This window comes from Pongo pygmaeus, chromosome 2 (assembly GCF_028885625.2).
Source record: "Pongo pygmaeus isolate AG05252 chromosome 2, NHGRI_mPonPyg2-v2.0_pri, whole genome shotgun sequence".
In the NCBI taxonomy this organism is placed as follows: Eukaryota; Metazoa; Chordata; class Mammalia; order Primates; family Hominidae; genus Pongo; species Pongo pygmaeus.
In genome coordinates this window covers 157,725,553-157,739,430 of record NC_085930.1, presented here as the reverse complement: position 1 = coordinate 157,739,430, position 13,878 = coordinate 157,725,553, and the positions used below count along the sequence as shown (strand labels likewise).

Sequence of the window (13,878 nt, the reverse complement as noted above, 5' to 3'; positions counted from 1 at the left end):
GTTTTTTTTTTTTTTTTTTTTAAATGGCACGTTTGTTGCATTGTATAAAAATCTCATTCTGGCTTCTTCCCAGCCTCATTTTTTTTTTCCATATTCCACCAGTGAATCATTGATTCCTGTCTATTTTACTTCAATGCAAACTTAGTTTTCCATAATAAAACCCTGTAGCTTGACTCTTCTGTAATTTGTCATGTTTTTTGCTATATCACTCCAACCACAGAGGTAGGGATGACATTTGTCATGTTTTTGTTATATGACATTTGTTATATGACATGTTTTTGTTACATGACATTTGTCATGTTTTTGTTATATCACTCCAACACTCCAACCACAGAGGTAGAGACGATTTTTCTGTGTGACAGTTAATATTTTATGGAGGTTGGTCTGGATTCTGGACCACACTGTCAGCTATATGTATTCTTTTCCAGTAGAGGGCAGCAGATGACAGAATGATGAGTCATTAAGATGAACTGTGTTGACAGCTTTCTGGGAGACATGTGAGAAATGGCAGAGGCATAGTTGGCTGGGTGTCATAGTGACTCAGTCATTCAGAAAGCCACATGGTTTATTTGTATTTGTGCAAATTAACAACAGAACGTTTCCCTTTCCTCCAAACTATGGGGATGCAGAAAATTAACTTCTGCCCCATTGTTAGGAATTTCCAAAGATTCCAGTGACACAAATGTAAACACTTAGGAATAGAACTTGTACCAAATAAGAGTTCTTTTATAAGACTTGTATACCTTGCACTATATTTCCTTGGAGGTTCCGATTAACTAAATTTGAGGTAGGGCTCCAAGTAAAGTTGACATATCAAACCTAGATAAACCATTCTTACCCTTAAAATACATAAAATATGAAAGTCAGATAAAAGGGTACAAATTGTATATACAATTAAAGGGTTGTAAAGGAGTCATGATTAGTAAAGAAAATACTCAGGAAACAAATTTGACTTTGAGAAAGGATTTAAAGAAAGAAATGCCAGCAGGTTAGAGGAGGGACCTGACAAGATTGAAAACTGGTGCCCACTGAATCCAGGTGAATCCAGACTGCACAAGGATTTTTTTTTTTTTTTTTTTTTTTCTGGAGACAGGCTGTCACTCTGTCACTCAGGCTGTAGTGCAGTGACTCATTGATAGCTCACTGCAGCCTGAAACTCCTGGGTTCAAGCAGCCCTCCTGAGTAGCTACTCAAGGCTCAGTCTACTGAGTAGCTACGACTACAGTTGTGTGCCACCATGCCCAGTTAATGTTTTTATTTTCTATTTTTTGTAGAGACAGGGTCTCATTATGTTGGCCAGGCTGGTCTCAAACTCCTGGCCTCAAGCTATCTTGCTGCCCTGTCCTCTCAAAGTGCTCGGATTACAGATGTGAGCCACTGCATCCAGTTCTGTACAAGTATTCTATTTGGTCAGCAGAATGCTTTATATTTTTTAAAATTTGAATTTCTGTAGATGGGGCTTGCACCTTCTAGTTTGCTACCCTCCTCACCATTCCCTATTATCATACACCTGGCACTTTACACATTTCTCTTTATCTTCCTAGCTCCTGAAGACATTTGTGACTGCAACTTCTGGCTTAGAGGAACTAAAGAGGGGGGTACCAGAGGGAGGAGGCAGTCATCTAGGAGCAGGTAAATCACCTGTAGAGGGTGTGTGGGGTTTATATAAACTGGATTAGTCAGCCCAAGGGGCCATGTTGGAAAATAGGTAATAAGGAATTGAAGAAGTAGAGAGTGGTGGTGATTTGACGAGTAGTTTAAACTTTGTACTGCCACATTCCAGGATGAGAGAACCAGAAAGTCCTGAAAGAAAATGAAAGAACTGACCCAGAAAAAGTGCTAGAAAATCTGTTTCTGTTTAATATGTGCTTTCTCTATGGGTTTTGATGACTAGAATTGCTCTGCTGAAAAGTAACAGTAAGTGCCAGAGTCAAACATGATTGACATGTGTGAGTGTTGCCCCTCACTGTCACTCCAGAGCTCCCCACTTACCTGTGTGTCCCAGAAAAGTCGAGGTCTTGAGAGAATCAGCTCCCCACATCCATGACATGGGTGTCTCCTTGTACAATATTTAAAAATATATATTATGTATATATATGTTTTAAAAGTTTGATTTTGCTCTGTCACCCAGGCTGTAGTGCATTGGAGCAGTCACAGCTCACTGTAGCCTTGAACTACTGGGCTCAAGGGATCTTTCTGCCTTAGCTTCCTGAGTAGCTAAGACTACAGATGTGCACCACCATGCTTTAAAACTTTTTAGGAAAAGGGGTTGCCCAGGCTAGTCTTGAACTCCCAGCCTCAAGGGATCTTCCTGCCTCAGCCTCCTTAGTTGCTAGGATTATCGGTGTGAGGCACATGCCTGGCCCTTGCACAACTTTGAGAGCACTATAAAGTGCCAGCATACTGCCCCAGAGTCAGTGGTGGTCCTGGTGCTGACACTGACTCAATGGCTCACTAGAGGCACAGCCATTTAATCTATTGCTCCTCAGTTTTCTCATGATAATTTAGAGGATTGCACAAAGCCGTGTGAGAAGACCCCTTTAGCATTAGCTTCCTATGATTCAAACTCAGAAAAGAAAGGCCAAGGCCCAAGCTGTGAATCAAGCATGTTTGCTCTTGAGAAGAGTATTAGGCACATTGCAAATGGGAGGAAAAAATGAGGAGGGGTGAACAGGGGCAAAGAGTGTGAAGTCTAAGAAGATTAGACATAGGCTCCAATTCTAATTCCAGCTTTTCCTAGCTGAGTGACCATATAACTTCTCTGAGCCTCAATTTCGTTTGCAAAATGGGGACATTGGTATGTGTCTGGCTGGACTCTTTGGAAAATTAAATGAGATAGTGTTTTTAAGTGTCTGGCACATCTTCACTGCTATCCCCGTCCTCAACCTCACCACATGTAGAAGTTACTCTTATGAATATCCCAAAGTTCTGTCTGGAAGAGGCCCTCTAAATGAGAAATCTCAAGGACACAGCATCAAGATTGCATCTCTAGGAGAACCATGGACAGCATCTGTGCTGACAGTTCTTTGATTAACTCAGTTAAAACTTGGAATGGCTAATCTGCTGTTTTCAGGCAGTTTTGATTGCCACAGCATTTTGCTGTTGCACCGTCATCAAAAGAATCAAAGGAAGAATTGTGTTTAAGATCCAGAGGCTGCTTCTGGAGAATGTGGGGGAAAATGCTGACAGCTCACTGTGATGATTTGCTGGGGACTGAAGAAGAAAGATGTTCCGACCAAGAAATGGCTCTGCCTACCTGCCTCTGAGGCCTGCAGCTCTTCACTGGAATCTTGTTGCTTTGACATGAGGCATCTTGTCCTCCCCAGGGTCCTTTTTCCATCTCCAGCAGAAGCCGTATTTTTCTGCACACCTGAGGGATATGACATGTCTCCCTAAGAGAGGCCTGGTATAGAGCAGTTGCCTGTAGGGAAGGAAGAAAGTTGAGTGGGAAAAGGGATGGTTCTGGGTGACTGAAGAAAACCCCAGGAGGTGTCTCTGTGACATTATCTTTTCCTTTAGAAAACCATTTTCAGAATCTAACCTAATAATAAAGTAATCTAATCAATAACTAAGTAGAAAGGCACATCATGTTAGACTTTCTGTCATCCTTAGGTACAAATCTGTTTTGGAAAGAACTTCGGATGATTTATTTTTAGGGAATGATATCACTAAAGGTGGTTTCATAGTTTCACAGGATAACACCAAATTTCTTTTATTGATGATTATTATTTTTTTTGACATGGAGTCTTGCTCTGTCATCCAGGCTGGAGTACAGTGATGCGATTACAGTTCACTACAGCCTCGACCTCCCTGGCTCAGGTGATCCTCCTCATTCAACCTTTTGAGTACCCAGAACCACAGGCGTGTACCACCATGTCTGACTGATTTTTTGTGAAGATGGGGTTTCGCTATGTTGCCTAGGCTGGTCTTGAACTTGGGCTCAAGCAATCCGCCTGCCTTGGCCTCCCAAAGTACTGGGACTACAAGGTGTGAGCCACCGTGCCTGGCAACTTTTTTTTTTTTTTTGGAATCACAACAAGGCCCAGGAACTACTGATTAACTTCTAAAATTCTTGGTGGCTTGTTTAAAACTCAGCCATAGATTCCTAAGGACAAAAGAGGCTTGACTGTGGGAGGTGAGAATAAGGCTTGGGATAAAGTGGGAAGTTGTTAAGGAGTTGGAGATTCAGAAGGGAAAGGAGACACTGCAACTGGTTTTTAGCTGGAAGTGAGAGAAAGAGCACAGATTCCTGCAAGGGCAGAGGAGCACTTGTGGGACTGGGTGGTAGGGCCCAGACTAGGGTGAGGCAAGTGAGACACCCAGGTGCTAAATTCAAGGAGGCACCCACAGTCAGGGTGCATGAGTGCAGGGGTGGCACCTGAGAGTGAGTGCCTCCTTCAGTTTTGCATCACAGATGCTCGAGTTGTTCATCCTAGTCCAGGCCCTGAGAGTACAGTAAGATGGAGCAACATTTTGTTTTTCCAAGACAGTTTCAAACTTGCCTCCTATTTTGGTTACCCAGAGGTTCTGATAAAAATCGAAATAGCACAACTTTGGGAAAGAAATTCTCGGATGAGTATAGGGCTTATTCTATAGTAAAAATATGGATCACAACTTACCAAGATGTACACATTTGTGGTTTAAGGTAAAAAAGTGAAAAAAAAAATCATCCTCCAAATTAGGGTCTGTTTATATCCCGATGTGTGGATGGAGAACTAAGATTTTTTTCCTCTTTCTCTCTTTTCCTCTACCTTTCTTCTTGTCTCTTTCAACTCTTTCCTTCTATTCTGTCTCCCCTTCTCCTTCCGGCCCGGTTTGACACCACTGAAGTGCCTGCCCTTCTCTTTTTCTTCCTCCTTCCTTTGCTTCCGTTGCTTATAACAGATTCGGAGGGGGGAAAAAAAGAATCAAATATCTGTTTCACAGCCATTTCATAAACAATACTGGCTCTTTTCTTTTGGTACCACTAGGCAATGAAAAGCACTGTAGGAGGACATTTGTGACAGTATAGTGATGAATTCATGACGACTCGGCAGCGTCGACTTGAAACAGGTCCACTGTGTTTCTCTGCATTTAGCCAAGACCAAACCAGAATGAATGCCTATGGGTGCTCAGCTGGATGCATGAAACAAAGAGGTTTTCTATTTTGTGATGAAAGGAAAATAATTTGAGGGGAAAAAAAAAACCTCTACTCAAACCAGAAGTTTAGTTTGTGTTTGTTTCAGCCAAACTACTTCAGGCCCTGTCATATTTCTGCGGACCTCAATTGTTGCAGAAATGTTTTCAAAGCCTTTCAAGTTTTGTTAAATCTCTCCAGAAGTTAATTTCAAAATGGAATTACTAACACAGCTTTTCCAACATTGGATCGTAGTCAATCTTTTTCAACAACTTTTCAACAACTTGAATTTTTGAGCTAATTTCCTTTTTTCAAAATTATGTTTTGAAGTAGATACGTCTCATGTGAAATACATTTTCAGAAATCTATTTGAAAAATTGATAAGCATTAAAAATTTCTAGCCTGCCACAATAGGAGGAAAGATGAACATGGCTTATGTTATTCTCCTGTTTCTTGTTCTTTAAACATTTCATGATAAAGAATATGTAACATATTGCATAAAGATAGGAGAACAAACTTCAGCCAGAACTGAGGGCTGGTGTGTGGTTGTGTAGGATGTACACTGCACAACACTGGCAACTCTTCCACATTAGTGCCAGTTTACATTTGTATATCTATTAAAATAATTTCTTGGTGAGTGGCTTGGAAATGTCTTGGAGAAGGGGCTTTCCCACCCCACCCCACTCCGCTAATTTGCAGAAAGGCATCATTTGGGAAGGCAGTGGCTCTGAATCTGAGTTAATATTTATAAGTTTTATTTTTGTTCCTGTACTCCTAGGTTTGGATTGGTTGTATCCTGTTTTGCTTAGGACCTTTCTCCCAATTTGCCGCTCATTCCAAATGAAACAACAAACAAACCAACAAACCAAAAAACAAAACATGGAACGATTTTGCATTCTTCAGTTCCTCTGATTTCCATCTTCTTTGTCCTGAGCCTAATGCTTCTTGCTGGGTTCCTTTTCCTAGTTCTTTCTTTATGCCAGATGCTGCAGTAAGTGTGTATGTGTGCCAACTCATTAAGTCCTATGTTCTTAGCCATTTTTTAAGGATGAGGATACTAAGGCTCAGAGAGGGCTGCTTACATAGCTGGTCTGTGATGGAATCAGGATTCCAATCCAGGTAATGCAGCACCAAAGTTCCTAATTTGGGTCAATTCCTCAAGCCCTGGTCCCCTCCAATCTCAACTTTCTCTCACTTTCTCCTGACCACAGCAGAGGTCCCGCATGCCTTCTGGTGGACCCTACTCTCCTTGTGACAGATGAGGACAGGAGGGGGCAATTGCCGTTGGGGGTTGTGTGACTCCAGGGCCATGGCATGCTGCTGAAGCCAGAGGTTCTTTCTTTCCTTCCCCATCCACTTTCTCAAACCTTCAGCCTCACTTTGGCAGGCTCCTCCCTTTCAAGAAACTTATCTTTATATCTTCGGGACTTTACATGCTAGCCCAATATTTGTGGTACATAGATGGAATTTCTTTATGTTTACTTATTCTCTGCCTTGTTCCAGAAATAATGTAAAAGGGGGTCTCATGTATAAGCAAAATAAATTCAAAATGATGAGACAAAATAAGTGGACGAAGAGGGCAGGACAGAAGGAAAATGAATTTGAAAAGGTCAGACGAAATCATGTACAAGTTTGGTCAACACTACATGTGCCCAGCACATTTGCTGGTGACAGGAAGGGATCTGGGTGGGTGGAGTGGGGTGGGGCCATGTGGAGGGAGAGAGTAGGCAAAATAATGTAATCCAGGAGCACTACTCATGGCTGGATTGACTGGGGGATAGATTTTAGAATATCTAATGTGGTATTTTCCAAAGAATATCTAATGTTGTATTTTCCAAATCATGTTCGAAGTATTACCAGTTCTATGGAACTTAATAGAAAATAAGAGAACAGTGGGGTGATGGTTGTGGTTTGTGGTTTGATGTTTCTTTACTGAGAGATTAAAAAAAAAACAACTCATGTGCATTGTAAGCCTCTAGGAAGGGGATGGGGCTACAATTATTTCTAGACATTTTGACCATGAGGATCTTTCTTTTGGAAACTTAGAGGACTACTGTATTTGGAAGAAACATTGGGGAGAGGAGTATAGGTGGATAAGAAATGCTTGTCTAAAGAAGTTATCCTAAAAGGGAAGATCAGTAATTTTAAGTATATAAAGGGTAAAAATGTATACACAGAAAAAATATTATAGAAAAAGTCAAGGAGAAATGACTGAGAAAGGATGACAGATAAAAGGCTAATTTTTTAATATAGAAAAAGTTCTTACAAATCAATTTTTAACATCACCAACCCACCAGAAAAATGGACAAAGGACATGAACAGGTAAAAACAAATACAAATAGTTTATAGACATGTGGAAAATATTTATGCTCACTCACAAATGGAAAAATACAAATTAAGTTTAAAAATGAGGCACTGCTTTTTTACCTACCAGAGCAGCAAAGCCTGAGGAGTTTCATAATATGCTGCATCGGCCAGGGTGTGGGTAAGCAGGAAGCTTCCACGTCTGGTGGGAAGATAAATTGGTGTAACCCCTTTGGGGGCACTTTGGCAACCTCTATCACATACGTTCAAAATACGGTATAGCTAGACTCTGACCATATTTTTGCACCACTTCCACTGCCTTCCAGGGCTGAGCCAAGACCTCTCTCACCTGGATTGCTAACCTGGTTTCCTCTCCTGTCTCCCTCCTATCACCTTTGTCCCCAACGTCTACTCTCAACACACAGTCACAGGAAGTGTGTTAAAAGCTAGATCATGTTTCATGTTTTGCTCAAATTCTTCCATTGGCTTCCCATCTCACTGAGAGCAAGAGCCAAAATTCCTACATTGGGCTGCAAGGCCCTACCTAACTTGGCCCCAGCACCAATTTGATCTTATCTCTTATTCTGTTCTGGTTCCCTCTGCTCCAGCCACAGTGGCCCCCTTGCTTTTCCTTGAATTTGTCAGTGATCCTTCCATCTTAGAGCCTTTGGACTCAATGTTCCCTCTGCCTAAAACAGGCTTTCCTAGTTATCTGTAGGGCCACATTCCTCACCTCCTCCAGGTCTTTGCTGAAATGTTGCCTTCTCAGTGCAGCCTTTCCTGATCACTCAATTTAAAATCACAACTTCCTGCTTCCATTCCCTCTTACTCTTCTCATTCATTTCTATAGCTATTATCATCTTCTCACGTACTATATGACTGACTTATTTATTGTGTTTTTATCTGTTCCTTACCATGAGAATATAAGCTCCACAAGGGTAGATATTTATTTTTTTGTTTTGTTCATTGATGCACCTCTGAACAGTGTCTGGCAAGCTGTCAAATATTTCTTTATAAATATGTTTCTCAATATTTATTGACTTTTTATTGAATGGAATTGACCCAGAAATTCCACTTCTAGGAATTTACTTGATGATACACTTATACATGTGTACAAAGTGACATGAATACTGTTTATTGTAGCAAAACACTGAGCAGTTATCTCAAGATATTGAGCATTACCTGAGGGTACAAATTAAATGAAGACATTGGATAAAGTTTCAAACCAGATAGGACTAAAAGTTGATTTGTGTCCCACTATTTAGAAGGTAGGGGCTGAAGTTGAAGACCAAATCAGGTATAGTCCAAACAAACTACATTTTCTTTTCACCTCTGATTAAAAAACGTGAAATACATACTTGTGTGTGAAGTTGGACTTTTCCTATTGCCTTGACCAAGACTCAAGGTTGAGAACAAAGAGGTATTCAGTCCCCGCATCCTGAAAGAGCCTTTCGATTGCCTTTCAGGTATCTGACAATTAAGGTCAGACAATTCCCTTTGGGCTTACCAAGAGCAACCATCACCTCTGCTCCCACTTGCTTATATAAAAAGATTAGAGAATAAGTTCAGTCGTCAAGGTTCTGTCTTCCAAGAAATATAGAAGGGGCTTCAGAAGACTCACTTGTGGTGATGGGGCCTCCTGTAAGAAGTGGGGTGAGTCTGGCATTTTTCTCTCCTGGCTGGATGGCATTTCTATCTGAAGGCTCACTATGGTATTACAAAATTGTACTGAAGTTTACCTCTTGGGAAAGCTTAACAGGCGTTCCAGGGATTGGAGGCAATCTGAACCCAGGGATTACTTCTTATGTAGAGATTCTTGCAAGCAGGAGGCCTGAAGGAGTCATTTATTGCAGAGAGGTAAGAAGGGATGCGGGGGTAATTTGTATGGGAAAAGGAATAGAACAACCCCATCTGAAGCTCTTCATGCCCTTTGGAAAAATGGAAGATTCATTTACAGCGTATTTGATCTAAATGTAAAAGAGTATGAGGGAGAGTTCTGAGTATACGGAATGAGATTGTCCAGGCAGCCTCTGGTCCTAGCGGGTATATAGGGGCTAGGGAATATATTAGTTAGCTAGAGCTGCCATAACAAACTACCACAGACTGGGTAACTTAAACAAAATACATTTATTTTCTCACAGCTATGGAGGCTACAAGTCCAAGATCAAGGTGTCAGCACGTTGGTTTCTTCAGAGGCCTGTCTCCTTGGCTTGCTGATGGCTCCCTTCTTGCTGTGTCCTCACATGGTCTTTCCTCTGGGTTCCTACAGCCTTCATGTCTCTGTGTGTCCAGATTTTCTCTTTTGAGAGGATCGGTCAGGCCAGTCAGATTGGATTGAGGCCCACCCTAACTCACTGAATCACCTACATAAAAGTCCTATCTCCAAATATAGTCACATTCTGAGATACTAGATTTCAGGGGTTCAACACAGGAATTTTGGGAGGACACAGTTCAGCCCATAACAGGCTCCTAGTCTTTTAGTGAGTCTGCCACTTTCTGAGCTGCCTTCTAACAGCAGAGGAAGGCATGGTGGAGTTGAGCACCATTCCAAGTCATCCCACATATGAAGAGACCTCTCCATTAGCAGAGGCTACCAGTAGCAGGTAGAACAAGATTGAGCCAGAGGAATACTAGGGGAGCCTCCCAAGCACCCATTGGTTACCAATGACCCAAGAGCGTCTCTGCTTCTCCTATTTCTCCTGCACCCCCAGCTCTCAATCTGAAATGCCTGATCCAGAAAACAAACAAACGAACAAAAAACCCAGACTCTCTCCTTCTTCCTCTACCCAATGAATAAGATCAGCCTCTTCCTAACTGCAAGTCATGTGAGGCAATCCCAGGAAAGATCCACTGGGAAGAAGAGAGGAGATGAAATTTAAACTGGATATGAGGTGGGAGTTCTAAATCAAAATAAGGTGAATTTAACTGAAAATGCCAAAGAAGTTATAGGATCTGCCTAAGAAGTTACACAGAAAAGTTTTTTTTTTCAGAGCTCAGATGAATATAGGGATTGAAAAAATAAAGCTATGTCAATTTAAACTTCACCAAATTGATATTTCTCAACAAATTGAATATCTGTTTCTTTCTATGGATATGGAAGCATATCTTGGAAACACCACAAGCTGTTTTTAGGAATTATCTCTAGGGAAGGGGAAGTTATGGATGAGAATTGGTGTAAGAAGAAAATGTGCTTTCATTTGAAACCCTTTGAACTTAAAAAAAAATTACCATGTAGATGTATTACTTTAAAAATACTCAAACAATTTAAAACTAAAGTAATTAAAACAATATGATACTAATGGAGAATGGTGTTAAAAAGCAACCCTGATAAACGTCAATTCTAAGTTAAAGGAGTTTCTTACCAGTGGGAAAAATAATTGTTGTAGGTTGAACCAGGGAAACATGTAATAGGAAGAAGCTGGAGTTTCCTGGGTTTGAGATGGAAACCTGTTCTATAAATGTGGAGGAAGACCTGCAGAAGGAGTGGGAGAAACCAGAGACTTGGAACGTAAGAAACCATTGTGAGCCACTGATGCTGTTGCTTGAAGGGAGATAAATGTTGTGACAGATGTCTGCAAAGCTTTTGGCAAGGAATGGGGTTCCATTTGGTATGGTGCATTTCAAGGTTAAGCTCTTCTGTGTCATGTAGATGTGGCATGTTTTTGGCTTAGTGCTGAACCATGGGGTTTGGGATTTATATAATTGTAGAAGCATTAAGTCAAGAGGCAATGCACAATAGTTTGGCTAGTGACATTTTATGTAATTCCTCACGCGTATGTTTAAGCCATAGGAACCACCCCTAAAATGCCAGGAAAGGATTCAAGAAAAATGGGAAGAAAAGTAAGAGGTCATTATAGTCTATGCATGTGTTAAATTTATGTATGGGTTGTTCATTTCCCTGTACATGATTAATTCTATTCTTGAGAGTGTTGAGTAAATTAAAATAATAAAACCATCACAAAGCGATTCTCTGTGTGCAGACAGTGACTTGAGAGGGAGTTATAACTCTATCATCTTCCTGGAACTGAATTAGACTAGGAAGAAAGGAGTTCTGATGAAATGAAGTGTAAAACAGGACAGCAGCCTAGATGCAATGAAGGTGGCTAATGCACCCTAATACCTGCTACAGTTGTTTTCTCTAATATTTGAAAAGATGAAAGGGGAAAGTTATAAAATGCTAATAAAATCAGTCAAAAATTCAGCCTTTGCCTAATTTTAAAAGGAGTCTTCGCTGTTGAGGAGTACACTCCCGGAAATCTACCAGAGGTAAGAAGTGTCACTGTTGGCTTTATCTTGATGCTTTTTACTCATTTGAGCCTCTGGTTCTGAAATCAGGCCAGTGGTGTTGCATAAAGGGCATTTCTGCAAGGAAGGACTCATATATCAACCCCCTTTGGCCCATACAGACTCCATTTCCATTGGATTTTAACATTTTAAGGTTAAAGGAATACCTGATGCTTTTTTGTTGTTTTTTGAAGCCTAGATGGTGTGACATGTCAATAACCTACTTTGTTACACTTAACAATGTTTCAGCTGTTTGGTAAGACTTACAGTTCTGGAAAGTTTTTGTTTTTGGAGAATCATCCCCAAAAATGCTAGAGCACCCGCTATGGAGAGCTGGAGAAGAGGCTGCTGTAAAAGAGGAAAGAAACAAGGTCTCCAGCTTGCCCTCTCGTGTTGTAGGCTTATTTGACAATTCCGAGGTCAAGAATCCTGAGGAGCATTTTAAAGACAATAGAAAAGGATGTTAGATTTAGTAGATATTGGTTTTCTTTTGCTTACCCGCCATACTTTCTCTCATTTTGAGGAGCCTCCCTCCTCTACTATTAATCAAGTTCCTTTGGCTGAGGCTGCCTCACCCTCTGTTTTGGGAGAAGACACTTGACATAGGTGTGAGTCAGTTAATAAACTCTACCTGGTCACATTGGTTGCTTCTGGCTTCAAGTGAATCCCTGTTTCTTGGGTAGGACTGACCCAGAAGGAGAAGTGCCTCTCTCTTTTGAGGAACTTGAATGAGAAAGGAGGTACTAGGTTGGAACTCTGCCGCCCTGTTGGTAGTGCTGGTGAGCCTCTCTAGAATGTGGCATTACAGAGGAAGCATGGAGAGAACGGGATCCTGATGAGTTTTCAAAACTTTTAATTTAGGCATGTCTAAAACCAAGCCTACAAGTTGACATTTTCAGTAATGTGAGTTAATATATTCTACCCCCCAAACCCTTTATTTTGTTCAGCCGTTTTGAGTGAGGGCTCTCTTCATGGAAGTGTTCCTACTTGTTACTGTAAAGTATTATGAGGAGATTACAACAAAAATTTGAGATGCAGGAATAAATTAAAAGGGAAAATATCTAAACATGATGATTAAATCGCAATAAAGACAAATGAATGGGCACTAAAATTATAGATAAAATAAGTAATTTGAAATAAAGATACAAAGAATCATAAGTTAAAAATATAATAGTAAGAGAGATAAGAGATTAACATAAAAGACTAAAATCCGTGATATACAAGTTGAAAACACAAAAGTAGAGAGAATTAAGAACTAAGAAAAGGAATTGAAAACAATAAAGGTAAAACAATATTAAAAAGTTCAGAAGAATAAAAATGGATTTGGAGAAATATCTTAAAAAGAAAATGAAAACAAAATCTTAAAAATTAGAAAAAGAGGGAAAAGAAAACCAGTACAAAGTGAGTCAGTGAGAATCCACACAAAGTTCAAGGGATGGTTAAAAAAATTCTGTTGATGGGATGTCATTTGGTGGGGCTAAGAGCCAAGAATACAGAAGGCCCTTAGCTTGAGCAGTTACCTATAAATATGCAGGGTATGTCTGCTTAATACTGACACACAGTGGAACAGTAGGGAGAAAGAAAATCAACCTTCTCATCCTTGGGAAACTTGAAAGCAAGTGTCAGTCATCTGCCTCTTGCCAGCACACACAATAGGGGCTCGTACAATTCTTTATTGACTGGTCTGCAAATTTGGCGTATTATACACAGAGCTAATAGAGCATGGTTACCGTCAATTAGATCATTGGCAGGAAAAGCAGGGTGTCACTGGATACATTTGTTTTTTCAAACTATTTTCTTTTAAAGAAGAAATATGTGGGGCATATACCAGCAATAAAGTAACCCAGCTATAACTGCCAAACATCAGTACAACTATTTAGGATTCCATTTGAGTTTTTGTGATCATAGGATGTCAGGTTTTAGCTTGTGTTCAACAGCCATTCAGTTCTTGAAATACTAGAACAAGAAAAAGATTATATATTCAATAGAAATAAAAAATTGGTATGGTATTGTTACATAGTCAATATTTTCCCCTTGAGATTCAGATGTAAAAAGAATGTAGTTCAAACTGAGAAAAGTATATTAGGAAAAGTACTAGCATGAATGACCTTTCTAACCTCCTAGCAAGGTTACAGATAGTGAAAGTCAATTATCATGACACTGCAAACTCCATG

The 13,878-nt window shown here is 40.3% G+C and overlaps 1 long non-coding RNA gene across 1 annotated transcript in view; it reads right to left on the bottom strand.

Annotated features, from left to right (window-relative positions):
* Positions 1 to 1,083: 1,083 nt before the first annotated feature.
* Positions 1,084 to 13,878, bottom strand: part of LOC134739193 (uncharacterized) — a 31,874-nt gene continuing 19,079 nt past the window's right edge. Inside the window, exon 3 of the long non-coding RNA XR_010125773.1 lies at positions 1,084 to 3,421. This is a non-coding gene — a long non-coding RNA (uncharacterized LOC134739193). The remainder of the gene's footprint in view (positions 3,422 to 13,878) is intronic.